This window comes from Camelus ferus, chromosome 3, assembly GCF_009834535.1.
Source record: "Camelus ferus isolate YT-003-E chromosome 3, BCGSAC_Cfer_1.0, whole genome shotgun sequence".
Classification (NCBI taxonomy): Eukaryota; Metazoa; Chordata; class Mammalia; order Artiodactyla; family Camelidae; genus Camelus; species Camelus ferus.
The window spans coordinates 7,376,591-7,392,599 of NC_045698.1; the positions used below are offsets into that span (position 1 = coordinate 7,376,591).

At 50.9% G+C, this 16,009-nt stretch overlaps 1 long non-coding RNA gene across 7 annotated transcripts in view; it reads right to left on the bottom strand.

Moving 5' to 3' along the window:
* The window catches only part of LOC116660464, a 62,315-nt gene that overhangs the window by 12,551 nt on the left and 33,755 nt on the right, over positions 1 to 16,009 (bottom strand). For 4 of the 7 annotated variants that reach the window (XR_004316012.1, XR_004316000.1, XR_004316029.1 and 1 more), the window contains one exon: positions 12,598 to 14,514. The exons of 1 other annotated variant lie outside the window; for it this stretch is intronic. This is a non-coding gene — a long non-coding RNA (uncharacterized LOC116660464). 2 more of the 7 variants (XR_004316023.1, XR_004316001.1) reach the window with 2 other exon arrangements.

Below are 16,009 nucleotides of genomic sequence, written 5' to 3' on the forward strand. Positions count from 1 at the left end.
CATTTCCCTCTAAAAATGTGCCCTCCAGGGAGGACCACCAGTGTCTAACGGACTCCACTCCAGAGAGAAGCACGCCCCTCCCGCGTCATCCTGCCCCAGGAGCCGGGCTCCTGCCCTTCATGCCCCGGTTCCTGCCTGGGCCTGCTGCTTCCCAGAGGTCCTGTGGTCTAGGGGCCTGAGAACCGAAAGTGGCCCCCCCTCGAGCCTGCAGGGACAGGGCCCGCGACAGCTGTGGGGCCTGCTTACTGACAAGTGTCTGTCCATTCGGCAGAACTTGGGAGGAGATTTGCTGTCCCTGCAACTGTCTTGTAGGAGAGGGACACGGAGCCCCCACCTCCTCTTGTCCCTGGGGACCACCCCCATTTACCAAAAGAACCTCACTGAATCACTGACCAGCCAAACTGGTTAGGTCAAGGAGAGAAATTTGGATGGAATTTTATAAGACTGAGAATGGATGAATATTGTCGTAAATACACTTGCTAATGTGGACATCTGAGCTCAAAAAACCAGACCAGTTTCACTCTATCAAAAAATCATGTGTCAGTAATGAAAGAGAATGAAGGAGGTAGAGGGGTAAATAAACTGGGGTACATCCAGACAGTGAAGTACTGTTCACAATGGAATACGATTCAGCTCTGAAAAGAAACGAACTGTCAAGCCATGAAAAGACACGGATGAACATTAAACGCACTTCACTAAGGGGAAGAAACCAAGCTGAAAAGGGTACTTCCTGTGTGCGCGACTTTCTACAAAAGGCGAACTGTGGAGACAGTGAAACTATCAGTGGTCATCGGGGTGGGGGTGAGGGGATACGAACAGGTGGAGCACAGAGGGTTTTAGGGCAGCGAAAATGCTCTATGATATTATAATGATGGATACATATCCAAATCCACAGACTGTGCAACATGGAGAGTGAATGCTGGGGTAAGCTGTGGCCTCTGGGTGACAATGGTGTGTCGATGCAGGTTGATTGATTGCAACAAATGGACCTTCTGGTGGGGATGGTGGTGGAGGGAGGCTGTGCGTGCGTCTGTGCAGGGGGCACGTGGGACGAAGCACTGACACCTGCTGCAGCACGGGTGCCCATGACCACCCTGCCGGCCAGCAGGCTCTGGGGTCCATGCCTGGTCTTAGAAGGCTGATCTTTTTTAAGAGTGACTTTGTCGTGGAACTGCGAATGGTGTTCCCTTAAAAATCTCCAGTCCCCGAAATTGTTTTGGTCTGATGTAAGGCTCTAAAGTTCAAACAAAGAGAACTTGGGCCAGAAGCATGAACTTGCCTCTCTCTAGTTGATGCCACCTGAACATACTTGTCATCTGTCGGTGGGAGGGGAGGTTTGCGACCAAAATGCAAGTTGTTTCTGAGAGTAAAGGCACGTCTCATCAGCCGGATTCAAGCTGGGTTTCCAGAACGTTCTTTAGAGTTGACTCTGGATGTCTCCTTAATGCTGACCCATAGGACGTCCCAGCAAAGGATCCTGAAGCAGCCCCTGACCTCGGTGCTCTGTCCCTGTCCCTCCCCCGTGCACCATGGGGTCTTCCTCTGGGTCCTTCTCAGCTCAGCTCCCGCCCCACAGAGGCTGTGCTCCTCAGTTGACGGCCACCACTGGGGTGCTGAGTGCCAGCACTGGGGTCCTAAGGGTACACAGAGGCTGGCCCGGGCAAGGTGGAGCAGGCACTGACTCTGTCATTAAGAGGGCATAACGGGGAAGCACTTTTCTGTCCCGTTTTCGCCCGAGAGCCTCAAGCACAGGGGTTCCGGCACCTAGTCCGGGCACCGTGCCGCCGAGTGCCCGTGGCGGACGGCCTGCTGCTCAGTGACTGACTTCCCAGTGTCCAGACGCGGGCTTCCTCTCACTCAAGGGGAAACTTCCTGTTCGAGTGCTGGTCTGGAATCTTCCTGTGACACAGCTGAGTCCTCCTTACTCGCCTTCAAGCCCTGCAGTCATTTCTTTTTGAAACAGCCGCCGGGAGGTTGGCTTTCCGTCAGGTTGTCAGCTGTGCTTGGGGAATTCGCTCAAACGGTTTAATTAATCACGACAAGCTTTGTTTCAAGTGCCATTAACTAATCAACATGGTGGGTGAAACAAACCATTCAAGTGACTGGAATTGTTGCGCAAAGGAGCTCTAGATGGAGACCAGCACAAACCACCCCCTTTCTGCAGGAGATTGGGGTGGGGCCCAGGAGGCCGCGGACCTCGAGGGGCTGAGGGATGCGGAGCCGCGATCGGCTCGCACGCAGAGGGGGCAGATGGCCCCACCTGGACTTAGCCCCTAGAGAGCCACAGAAGATGTTTCCAGTTAACGTCACTTAGAGAAAAGACTTTGACAATGATGGAGACTCAGCATGAATAAAACAACAACCCCTGGCATTTGTGAGCTGTGGGTTTAGAAAATGCCTGCTCTCCCTTGATTGCAGGTGAGTGGTTTGGGGGAAAACAAGACTGGAAAAGCCACAAGATGCAAACCAGCCGAAGGTGACTTTGGCCTGAGGACTTCAGAACTGCCTGTCCCGTTGAGATGCACAGTCTGAAGTCCTCGGCCCTGCAGTGCCACCAGTGAGTCACTTGATTTTCAACCTGACTCTATTTGGCATCTTCTGTAATTTTCACCTTTAAAGAAACTGGGCTTTGTTTTGTTTTTGTTAGTGTTTGTGATGTGTAAGAAAAAGAAAAGGCAGAAGTAGCGGCGATGTTTCTGGAAATATGCCATCACCCGGCGGGATGGAGCTCCCGGGTGGCTGGGCGCAGCCAGCGATTTTGTTCTTAAAATGATTTGGCTACAAGTCTCTCATTTAACCTGCCAGTCACTGGCATCCTTGTGAGTTCTTGTAACATGACAAAAATCTACCTTTACAAATGGCTTTCAAATGTAGTGAGATTTTTCGGTATACTCAATTGAACAATTAATGAAGAATGACTATATAAATAAATCATCTGTTGAGTTTGATTTTGCTCTTACTGTAATTTGCAGCCTATAATTTTTTCCAAGGCTTAAACATTTTCAAAGGTCCTTGAAACGCTCGTAAGGCCTGAGACTCTGTGCCTCAGCTTCCAGAATGAAAGGAGTTGGGACGCTCCGTAAGGAAAATTCCAGCTTCATGATGTCACCCTACAGAATTAGTTCTCCTTGGTTATCAAAGTGGATTTCTTCAGAAGCCCATGAAGTGGACTGCAGAAGTATGATTAACCCCTTTTCTAGGGGACTGGACGCTAGCTGTAAGAGGCCAGGGGCATCTCGGGTCCTCTTCCTGCCCCGGGCTCAGCCCCACCCACCTAACCTCACACTTATGTCCCTATTGACTTTTCCCACATCAACCAGCACTTCCAGGATCCACCCCATTTCCCTGGCGCAGGCTTTCCATGATGTCAGAAGACCCAACCAATAAAGTAAACAAAATAGCTTTACTTTGATGTGTTCACATGCAACTTTCCCCAGAACAGTTGGGTCCTTCCAGAGGCCTCGTGGATGTCCAGTATGTAACTCCACTAAGACGGAGCAGGGGCCCCATACTTCCCAGAGCTGAGATGGAGCCACTGACCCGTGATGGGTCATGCACGTTCCACTCTGTCACCACCTCAAACCCCAACTCATGTTTGAATCTAACGTGATGTGAAGTTAGCAGCGGTGTGACCAGGATGGCCAGGCAGGACAGGAAGTGTCCCGGCAAAGGCTGTCCAGTGGGGTCTCAGGGACGTTTGGGCTGGGATAACATCCAGCCTAGATGAGAAAGCATTTATCCAGCACTTACGAGGTCTGGGCCATGTGCTAAGGGTTTAACAGCTCAGTGAGTTCTCACACCAACCGCAGGAGGCGGGTACCACCATCACTCATGTTTCGCAGATGAGAACAGTACCTTGCCCAGAGTGACTTAGGCAGAAGGTGGCAGGGCTGTGACAAAACCCCGGCAGTCCGACTTCAGAGCCTGGGGTCACATTTGTTTATTTTTGCTTTTATTTCCTTTCCTTTAGGAGGCAGCTCCAAAAATATATTGCGATTTATGTCAGAGCGTGTTCTGCCTGTGTTTTCCTCTAGGAGTTTTGTAGTATCTGGTCTCATATTTAGGTCTTTAATCCCTTTTGTAACTCATTTAAGCTTTGTAACAATACCCTGTAAAGTGGGCATTGCTGTTATTAACCTCATACTATGGATGTGACAACTGAGGAGGAGAGAGGCTGAACCTCTCATGTGGGGCCCCAGGGTTCCCCGTGCCCCCCTGCCCCCTGCACCCGGGGCTGCCGTGAGTGGGAGTCTCCCTGCACTGCGGGGCTGTGGTGCAGAGGACAGGTGGTGTCCTGAGGGGCGAAGATCCTGGCCTCACACCTCTCTTGAGGCCCCCCCCCCCCCCGCCGGGCTCTCTGTTTAGTGATACTCACCAATCAAGGCCCCCCCCCCCATCCACAAGCAAGATCAATGGGAATGTCCAGTCTTTGCAACTGATGAAACCAGACTCCTAGATCAGTTTCCTCATGTAAGCAGTTGAGTAGTGGCCCTCCAAAAGGACATGTCCTCGTCTTAACCCTGGAAGATGTGAGTGGGGCCTTGTTTGGAAAAAAGGCCTTTGCACATGTATTTAATCTAAGAATCTTGAGCTCATCCCAGATTTAGGGTGGGCCCTAGATCCAATGATTGGGGTTTTTATACAAGAAGATGGAGGGAGGTTTGAGACACGGGGAGAAGGCCATGTGAAGACGGAAGCAGAGACTGGAGGGAGCAGCCACAGGTCAAGGGACACCTGGGGCCCCGGATGCTGGAAGAGGCAGGAAGGACCCTCCTCTAGAGACTCTGGGGGAGCAAGGCCCCACCGACATGTGGCTTTAGACCTCCAGCCTCCAGAACTGTGAGAACAAATTGTTGTTTGAAGTCCCCCAGGCTGTGGTAATTTGATACAGCCGCCTTGGGAAACTCACATGCCCCATTTCCTCCTTTCTTGCCAGTTGTGTGCAGAGGGGGCATCAGAAATGCAGCAGAGCTCTAAGCTGGTCCCGAGCAAGGTCTGGATTCTAGGGTTTTCTGCTGACCCCTAAGACAAAAGCCCTTTGAGGGTTCCAGAGGTGGGGAGGGGTTGAGGACAGTGGAGGCTGAAGAGAAGTGAGGGCGTCTTGGCTCGTGTAGATGGTCAGAGAGACTTCTAGAATGGGGAGAAGCTAGCCTTGCTCCAGATAATTTTCTAATTGTCACAGACTTTCTATGAGTCTCTGTGGCAGGCAGAATTCTGAATTGGCTTCTGAGATCCCGCCCCCTGGCACATCCACCCTGTAGAATCTCCTGTCCTTGAGTGTGGGCAGCCCTGCGAATACAGCGGGATGGCTACTCCCCTGCTTATGTTACACTATGTACAGCTCGGGGGTGCCGGCTAGAGGAGATTTTCCTGCTGGCTTTGAGAACTTAGCTTTCACTAGGAGAGGGCCAGTTGTCCAGGAACCGAGAGCTACCTCCATCCAACAGCCAGCAACGAATGGTGACCTCAGCCCTGTAACCGCCAGGAACTGAATTCCATCAACGCCCGGGATGGTTTGGAAGTGAGCCCCGAGCGTCAGGTGAGCCAGTAGCCTCTGGCCCCGCCTAGGCGAGGTGTCTCTGCCGGGTAAGCGAGGACTCAGCCAGCCCACGTTGGGACTCCCGACCCAGGGACACAGCGAGATCATGAACATGGACTGTTTTAAGCGGCTAACTTTGTGATGGTGGGTGATGCAGTGACAGAAAATAAACGCAGCTTCCCAAACTTTCTCCCAAATCGTGAGTGAATGGACGGTGCTGAGCCCGAGCCTTGACTTTGTGGGAATATTTTCATGATCTCATCTTGAAAACGGATGTATATTTTTAAGTTGTATTTTTCGATGCATCACACATGAGTTAAAAAAAGTTTGAATGTCTCTGAAGAACGCGGAAAAAGGATGAGCAGAAGCTGATCATTGCTCACTCATGAGCACGCGCTAAGGACCCGTGGCAGGTGCCGGCTCGTCATCCTCTGTGGTGGGAGCTTCCCCCAAAGGCCCCCAGGTGGTTTCTGAGCAGAGCACCTCCAGTGGCAGGTCTCCCCACCAAGAGCTTTCCTCACACCGCACAGGGCAAGTTTCTGCAAGTTCTTCCAGCACAGAAGCACAGCCACATCTCTGCCAGTCCATCAGCCACAGCTGATGGCAATCAGGGATCTGGAAAAAATGGTAAAAATTTCTCTTGATCGGTCTTGTAGGAACAAGAGGAAAGGGAGGGCTCGTGGTACAGCAGAGTGGGAGGAAAGGACGCGTGCCTAGTCGTCTCGATGATTTCCTGTGGGAAGAACGCACAGCTGGAGGAAGCTTTGGTCCAAAGTGAGCGCGTGGAGAACACACGGGCCTTCCACCGACTCATCAGATGATGCTTCTGCCCCCACGGGTACAAGCAGAGATGTGTATGGGGTGGGGCTGGCTGGTCAGGATGGGCGAGCAGAGAGGACTGGCATCATGCTGACTTCCTGACTGTGTTCTGCTGGTCCCCATAGTGATTGACTCCTGGGATGGATCAGCTGGGACCAGAGGAGCCCTGAGCCTTCTCCAGGTGCCTGAGTGGCAGCCCTGGAGCGTTCCTGAAGCCTGTGGGAGCTCCCTTCTGGACTTTCTGGCTCCCAGGCCCTAGTCCCCCTCTGTATGGGTTTCCTAGGGTTGACATAACAAAGTACCACAGACTGGGGGACTTAAAACAACAAACATGGATTCTCTATCAGTTCTGGAGGTAGAAAGTCCTAATCAAGGCGTCTGCAGGCTGTGCTCCCAAGACTCCAGGGAAGAATCTTCCTTTGTCTCTTCCAGGCCCTGGTGGCTGCCAGCAATCCTTAGTGTTCACTGGCTTGTGGCCTCCTCCCTCCCATCTCTGCCTCCCTCTGTGCATGGCCTCCTCCTCTGTGTGTATGAGTGTCCTCTCCTCTTCTTCTAAGGACACCAGTCACTGGTCGCCCTGCTCCGGGGTGACCTCATCTTAACTAATCACGTCTACAAAGACTCTATTTCCAAATAAGGTCACAATCAGAGGTTCTGGCAGGACATGCCTTTTGGAAGGAGACGTGATTCCATTCATACATTTCGTTACCCAAATATTGCTAGATTCTCGTGTCAAAAAAAGTATTAACTGGAGAAAATAAGAACAGGTTTTCTCCTTATCTCAGGAGTAAGGAAAGATGGTAAAATGACTGTCGGTGTTGGAAAGAATTTGCCATGCCCTGCAAAGATGCATGCTGATGACAATGACAATGGCAATGTTTCTGTAGATGAGCTGCCTCCTGTCTTCACAGAGGCATCGGGAAGATTAATGCCTTGGAAATCTTCGATATTCTAGGGCTGTATTATTACTGTTATTACTGTGATTATTCTGATGCTCCCACTTTGGGGTGGCGGCTGTAATTACAGTAACTGGTGTGGACACATTAGAAAGATTTCACGAATGATTAAGCTGTAAGTCAGTCACTTGGAGTGTGCAGTAGCTCTTCCAAGTTCCAGGAGTGTAACTGGGTGCTGGTGGAGGCGAGGGAGCTAAAATTATGATCCCCATGTCATTCATGGAGAAATTGAGACCCAGAGAATTCAAAGACTTGCCCAAGTCCTTGGAGTGAGCCAGCGTTAGAAAACTCTGGAGCCCCGCACCCCCTGCAAGGACGACCCTGTTTCAAATTTTTTACAGGCTTATCATCGGGGTTCATGCACGGCTCACACATCCCTCATTTTTCAGTGAGTGGCTTATAAACTCCCGTTTGGTCCAGTGCACTTGGCAGAGATGCAAATGCAGGGAGGTGGCCCTGGAGTTGACACCTTCTCTCGGGAAGTGGGAACAGAACAGGTGGGCAGAGGTGGGCCCCTCGTACCTGGCTCCCTGGAAGCCACAGACAGCAGAGTGTCCCCAAAGGCCAGAGGAGCTGGCACTTTCGCTGGAAGGCTGCTCCAGGGCCAGCCCTGTGACTTCCGGGCCACTCTTGTCCACCTTTCCTGCCCTGTGACTATTTCCTGGGGAGGGGGACTCCTCTGAGCTGCTGCCCCCCTGTTGAATGCGTGACATGACTGCAGTTTACAGGCTGGGAAAGGTCAACTTTTTAAGAGACTTGACGGAAAAAGATCCACACTTGAGCCTGGGAGGTGCCAAAAATAGGAACTTCTTAGCTTCTGCAAGAGCAGATCAATGAATAAATACCCCATAAACAAATGTAGCTGTGTCTGCCAGTTTTCTTTTCTTTCAGTTATCCCCTGGAGCTACGAAACACACAAATACAGATTAATAGATTTTTCATTAATTCAGAAAGCATTTCTGGACCTCGTCTCTGAGCAGGGCAATGGATGTAACAGCCAGATTCTTGAGAGGCTCGAGATAGCTTGAGGCAAATCCTCCTGGGGACGTTAGGAGGGGGTGGAGTCAGGGCCATTCTGAGAACCCCCTCTTCTGTTCCAGAAAATTTCTAAGATCCTGTGGGAGTCACGGCCTCCAGTGCCCCATTTTGGTTGCTGAATTAATCCACACTTTGGAATTGAAGCTGTGCGTGCTGGGCTGGGGACCTCGGGATTCAACACGGGGCAGGTGGCGGGCTGAGGAAGTCCTCCGGGCCTGACCCTCCAGGCGCACCTGTAAAGGCAGGCCTTGTGTTGACTGCGTCCCTGAGCCCTGCTCCAAGTATTGTCCCAGGACCAGCAGCTTGGGCACCCCTGGGAGCTTGCAGACTCTCAGGCCCAGCCCAGCCCTCGAGGGCCAGATCTGCCTTTTCACGAGCCGCCTGCAGGACTAGAGTCTGGGAGGACTCGCTCTAGAACTCCCCACTGTGACTGAGAAATCCTCTCTGGCCTCAAACCTCCCTCCACCTTTTGGAGAAGCAGGAGCTTGGGTTGCAGGACTCCCCCTAACGGCATTCCTGGGGGGCCGGCCACCCAGAAGCAGCAGGTGCCCCTCCCGTCCCTGGCCACTGTGAAAAGGCAGAAAATAAGTACTGTCGAGGGTGTGGAGAAATTGGAACCCTTGGGCACTGCTGGGAGTGTAAAATGGTGCAGACACTGTGGAAAATATTTCCGTCGTTCCTCAAAAAATTAAACATAGAATGACTATATGATCCAGCAATCTTACTTCTGGTTATATACCCAGGAGCACTGAAAGCAGGGTCTCCAAGAGATATTTGTACCCGCATGTTCTTTCCAACATTATTAACAACAGCCAGTAGGTGGAAGCAACCCAACTGCCTATCAGCAGATGAATGAATAAGCAAAATATGGTCTCTCCACACAACGGAAGGTCAGCCTTAAAAAGGAAGCACATTTTAACACAGGATACAACGTGGATGAACCTAGACGACATTATTCTAAGTGAAACAGGCCAGTCACAAAAGGCAGATACTATATGGTTCCACTTACATAAGGTACCTAGAGAAGCCGAAATCATAGAAGGTAGAGTGGTGGTCGCCAGGGGTCGGAAGGGAGTGAGCGGGGGGATGGGAAGTTCTTGTTTAATGGGTATAGAATTTCAGTTTGGGATGATGGAAAAGTTCTGGAGATGGGTGGTGGTGATGACTGTAAAACAGTGTGAGTGAACTTAATGCTACTGAATAAACTGTACACTTAAAAATGGTTAAAATGGTAAATTTTATGTTACATGTATTTTACCACAACTAAAAATAAAAACCAAACCAAACCAAAAAACCCCAAAATACAGACTTTTTTAAATGCTTCTTTTATTTACTATAAACAATTATGCCTTCCCAGGTCTTTCTGGTGTTTTAAAGACCAGATCCAAAGGAAAATAAAAAAATGCTGCTGGTGGCACTTCATGGACCTCTGGATAACATCAATATTGCGTACACTTCTTTTCCAGAAATTCTGGGAATTTTTTAGTGGTATACAGGGGCCCTTGGAATGGGAGATCAATTTTTGAGGGACGGGGACCCTGGAACTAACCGGCTTAACTGCCAAGGCCCTAGGGTCATGAAAGCAGTCTGGGGATGGTGGGACCCAGATCCTTGCGGGCACTGGAAGGAATGGGGCACCATAATGGGTTTGTTTCCCCTCAAAATTCAAGTCCACCTGGGACCTGTCAATGTGACCTTATTTGGAAATAAGGTCTTTGCAGACGTAATTAGCGAAGAATCTGGATTTAAAATCATGTTCTTATAAGAAGAGAGGCCAGAGACAGAGACACACAGGGGAGAAGGCCATGTGAAGACAGAGGCAGAGACTGGGGAAAGTGCAGCCACAATCCAAGGAGTGCCGGGAGCCTCCAGGAGCTGGGAGAGGCAGGAAGGATGCTCCGCTAAAGACTTCCGGGGTGGTGTGGCCGACACGGACTGGGCTTCTGGCTTCCAGAGCTGCCGGAGACTAGACTCCTGCTGTTTTAAGCCGCCCGGTGGGTGGTAACTTGCTGGGGTAGCCCACAGGACACTAACAGAGGGCTGCAGGCAAAGGTCTGGACTGAGGGCTAGAGTCCCTGGGGAGCAGGAACAAGTGAAGAAGCAGGAGGGCAGTAATCAGGGTCTCCTTGTTGAAAAGTCAGGAATCTCAGCCTAACCAGTTGCCCAAAAAAGAATTCTTCAGTTCCTGTTCTTGAAACAATGAGCCAGCATCAGCTTCAGAAGTAGTTAAATCGGGTCATTCAGAGGAAGCCATCTAGAACTTTCCTTCCTTCATCTGTAGACTCGGTGGAGGTTTTGGTAAGCACAGGAACCGCTTTGGGGACCCCCACCCCATCCTGGTGAATCATAGCAGCAGGGAGGGGGGCCTTTCGAGCAGCCAGACCTGGGTCCCACTCACACCCCAAGACTGACACAGGGACAGGGGGCCTCCCCAAGGACGTTAGGGAGCAGACAGGGATACAGACAGGCAAAAAGTAACAGAAGGATGCGACGACCGAGCTGTCCTCTGCATCTCTGCCGCCATGTCCCTCCCGATCGCAGGTCTTTCACCCACGATGATGACACGGTGCAGCTTTGAGTGCTCAGCACGGCAGGAGTCAGCTGAATGATCCAGCTGTGGAGAGGCAACTTCCCAGATGTGCTGTCTGCTGCTGATCTCAGGGTCCGCCCCAGCGGCCCCTCCCTGCCTGAATGCCCCGACTCTGGTGTCCCGGGCTGTCGACCTGGAGGACAATTTAATGACCCGCCTGGCGTCTCAGAGAGTAAATCCAGATGCTCAGAACTGATTATTCCAATGGGAAATTTACTAAGTGAATCTGGCTGAGGGGAATAAGATATCAGAGGGAAAAGTTATCGTGCAGAAGGAAACACATCTTTCCACCTTTCAAGGGACCGTTCTCTGGAGTGGGGGGGAGCTCCCTGGAGCTGAGCTGATGGGCTCGGGCATCGTGGCTGCTGCAGGTCTGCCAAGCAGGGGGTAAACCGAGGATCACGTCTGGAGGATGAGGACATCCGCGCCCTGGGGCACCTGGCTGGAAACAGGCTCTAAAGTGGGGGCGGTGGGTGGGGTGGAGTGGAGCCCACGAAATGGGCTCGCAGGGGGCCCTTTTTTCTATTTAGATCTTAGCAGATCTCAGCTGCCTTAGAACCAGCCCCAGGCACTTCCCATAGTGGAAGTGGGTACACGTGGTACCCAGTAACCCCTCTGCTGACAGACAGGGAGTGGGTGAGGAAGTGACAGGAGAAGATGGCACGGGGAAGGGGAGAGAAAGGAAGAGGAAGTGGGTAGGGGGAGAGAAAGTGTAAATACTACAAATTAATCCTCTGGATACTTCCTGGAGGCCAGACGCTGTCCCAGACGCCTCATGGGCACTGTGATACAGGAGCCTCTGACAAGCCCATGACGTGGGAGCATTGATCTTGCCCTTTTTATAGATGCCGAGTCTGCGGCACAGAGGCAGTTTGTGGCCTTTCTGACAGTATGCTTGTCCCCCTTTATCTGCAGGGACAAGTTCTAAGACCCATTCCAAGAACCCACCCCCCGCCCAGGGGATGCCTGAAACTGCAGACAGTACCAAACCCTATAGGTACTAAGTTTTTGTCTATACATATATATCTGTGATAGAGTTTAATTTGTAAATTATGCACAGTAAGAGATTAACAATGATAACTAACAATAAAACAGAACAATCATAATAATGTAATGAGAATTATATGAATGTGGTCTCTCTCCCTCTCTCTCAAAAATATCTTATTGCACAAATTTAATACTTTTTCCATCTTAACTAAGCATTTATCATGCACCGTGGCTGTAAATTTGTAGTCTGAGATTCCACAGCAAAACTAACAGGAATTTTTTTCTCCTCACAATTTCATGGATAGAAGCTACATTCTTACTGTAGATCTTATCAACCTCAGTGTATGATATTTTTTTTTTCCTAATTAAGTCAAGAAGTTTCTCTTTTTCATTTCAAGGAAGCACTTGATGTTTCTTTTTGGCTTGTCCACACTGCCAGCATCACTGCCTTTGTGTTCTGGGGCCATTATGAAGTAAAATAAGGGTTATTTTTAACACAAGCACGGCCACACCACAGCAGTGGAGCTGATATCCGAGACAGCTACTAAGGGACTTAGTGGGTGGGACATGCTGGACGAAGTGATTCACATCCTGGGCAGGATGGAGTGGACGGCTGGAGACTTCAACATGCTACTCAGATGGCACAGAATTGAAAACTTACAAATTGCTTATTTCTGGAATTTTCCATTTAATGTTTTTGGACTGTAGTTGAACACAGGGAACAAAACTGCAGAAAATGAAACCTCAGATAAGGGGGAATGAACTCTGTTCATGAATATTCACAGAAGCACAACGTGTTCACGGACACAGTGCTCAGAAGCCACGCATGGAGTTTAGATGTCTGTCCACGGTATTTGCTAAGCGAGTTCTTTGATTCTAGAATCTACTGGACCCCAGGACTACAAGGCTGACTGTCCTTCTGGGATGCTCACAGCCTAGCGAGGGGAAACACAGATGCAAATTAATTGCAGTGCAATGTGATGCTGTGGTTGTCCAGGTGCAGACTGACACACTGGGAGGAAACAAAGGGCCTGGAATTTCGCAGCAGGCCACCTGCACATTTGAAGAGTTCTGAGTGCAAGGGCCTCGTTTCTGTGGGAATAAATCACGGACTTGGAGTTTGATAGGGAGGGTCTCTTGATGCCGAGATGAGGAGAATGACCCTGTCCCCCTGCATGGCAGCCATGGAAAGGTTTCACGAAGGGGATGTGTAAGTTAGGATTTTTTCATTTGCAAAGGACAGAAACCAAATTCAAACTAGTTCAGGTAGGAAAAGGAATGTGGTAGACGGGCTCTGGGGGAAGCGGCTCTAATGACCTCAGGACTAGAAGAGGGCTTCTGAGGGGAGCCAGGAATCCTTCTGTTCTGACTCTGATCTAGGCTTCTCTGCAGGGCGCAAGTCCTCCCCCTGCAGGTGGGCACTCCCCATGTGGCAGGGCACCTCTGCGGGGCAGGGCGCCACAAGGCAGTCATATCCACAGGGTGCTGTCAGCCCTCGAATACGCGGGTTCTGCATTCATGGATTCAACCAACCTTGGATCAAAAAATATTTTTTAAAAAATTCCTGAAAGTTCCGGAAAGCAAAACTTGAATTTGCTGTGAATTGGCAGCTACTGACACAGCCCTGACATTGTATTAAGTGTGATAAGTAGTCTAGAGATGATGTAAAGTATAAAGGAGGATGTGTGTAGGTTATACGCAAAGACTACTGTTAGCCAATAGTGAGGCCCCTGAATTAGGAGGCCCACCAAAGCGAGGGTCCTTGCCCGCTGGCTGAAAAGAATTCATAGCTGAGGCACAGAGGGACAGAGTGAAAACTGCTTTCATCTCTCAAAAGAGGAAAAGGAAGGAAAGTGCTTGAGCAGGGAGAATGAACAAAAAGCACGTGAATGGAGAAGAGGTGCCCGGGTGGGGAGCCACCAGCCGAGAGGGCCGGTAGAGACAGCTCCAGCCCCGGTCGGGCCGCGTGGACTTTTATGGGAGGCTCCCGCCATCATGGCCTCCTTTCAAGTGTGATGGAGCCAATCAGGCCTTGTATGGGCTTCTCAGTCCTCGCATGGGCTTTTCCACTTGCTGTCATGGCAATTGTCAAGTGTCACGGGCGCTGGTGGGTGTGCCATTCAGCTCGTTAGTATATTACAGTGAGCGTATAATGAGGCTAAAGGTTCGCTGGAAGTCAAATCCCCCACCATCTTCAACTCTGGGGGTTCTAATCAGTTCTTGTTTCTTCTCTGCTGCTGCCTCCAGAGACTTTAGAAAAGAGTAATTGGTTTCTAGTCGAGGGAGGGGCAGGGTTATGATCCTGGGGGCAACAGCCTCGGTAACAAAAAGGAAAGTTGTTTTTAATCAGAATAATTGCAGTCTGGTGGACCCGGCATCCTTCCCTCAAAAACAAAAACAAAAACAAACTCCAAAGACTCTGTTCAGCCATGAAAGTTCCAAAGGGAGATGAAGGACTAATCCCAGTGAATTGTTGAGACAGGCGGTCGGAGTCATTGCTGTCCCCCAGTGCCTGCAGCCTTGTCCTCATTAACTGCTTGAGCCTGCTCTTCTGTGACGCAGGGAGGCCTGGGAGACCAGCTTTTCTGTAAACAAGAGGCAGGGGTTGGGGGGGAGGGCACAGGGTCCTGCTCGGTATCACCACGTCATTTGACATGAGGGACGTGAGCAACCCCCGAAGTCGGCGTCTGCGGTGGGGCCTGGAACCAACCCCCAGCAGGTACTGAGGGACGACTGTACCTCCGTGTGGCAGGCGGCCAGAGGGAGTACCTTGGTGTGGCCGTGCCTACTGACATCATTTCAGTTTAGAGATCCCTGAAGAAGAGAGACTGTTCCCTAGCTTCAGTATGAAAAGCCCCTGGGAAGAACTCTGGTCTAGCTCCAGTCACATGACCAATGCTGGCCCAACCTCTGTGGCCGGGGGCACAGAGTACTTTACGTAAGCAATTACGAGTCATGTGATTCCCGTGGGACCTGGGTCATGTGACAGCTGAAGGGCGGGAGATGAGCAGGCTGTGATTGGCAGCCCTTCCCACAGGATGAGACCTTCTCTGAAGGAAAGGGAAAGGATGCTTGTGGACAAACAACAGATGTTCTGGCAGGAAGGGCCTGGATCAGATTGGTTTTGGAGATGACTGGGCAGGCGGCCATGTGAGGGCGGGGCCTGCTGCTTAAGAGCTGGTCAGGAGAAAGGGCACCTGCCCCGCCCCTGGGTAAGAATAACAACCCAAGCCAAGGTTTAGAATGTTATTTGAAATTCAAAATAGATTGTCTCAAGAAGATGAATAGACTAATGAGCACTGCTTTGCTGCCAAACCGCTCCCCTCCCCTGGGGAGCCATGCAGCTGCTGTGCTGGTGAGAAGGCCCATCCTAGAGGTGTTTAGACCCGCACTTCTCTCACTGTAGTGGCCCCCGGAATCTCCCAGGAATCGAGTTAACATGCAGATTCTGATCCTGGAGGCCTGGAGCAGGGCCTGAGTGCCTGCTTTTCCATCAAGCTCCCAGGTGATGGTGATGCTCTGGTCCCTACCCCCGAGTTAGACCCGTGAGGATTTAAAGCATAGAATCTTCGGGATGGAATGAGAGTTGGATGATGCTCAAGCTGGTTATTATGGGAACCACCAAGACGGCCAACTCATGGTTCACTTCGGACAGGCGGAGTTGCCGTGCCCCAGCCAGGCAGGTGAATGGACCTTCTCTGCCTGCACCAGTCTCCTTCCCAGGCCACTCAGACCCACTCATGGAGAGCTGGAGAACCTGGGGAAAGCCAGTGGGGAAGGAGGGTTAGAGCCTCAGGAGGACCCCCTCAGGCACCCCTCAGGGGCAAGAGGTGGAGGGGCCAATGATCCTGAGCTGCTACCTGTCAATAGGATGGGTGGCCCAGTTCCCATACTTCCTGCTATTGTGGGGTGAAGAATGACCCCCAGAGAGATCAGCTTTAAACCCTGGAAACTGTAAACGTGACTCTGACTGTATAAAGCTGTCTTTGCAGATGCAATTAAATTAAGGATCTTGAGGGGGGAAGATTAGCCTAGATTATCCAGGTGGGCCCTACATGCCATCACATGCATTTTTAGAAG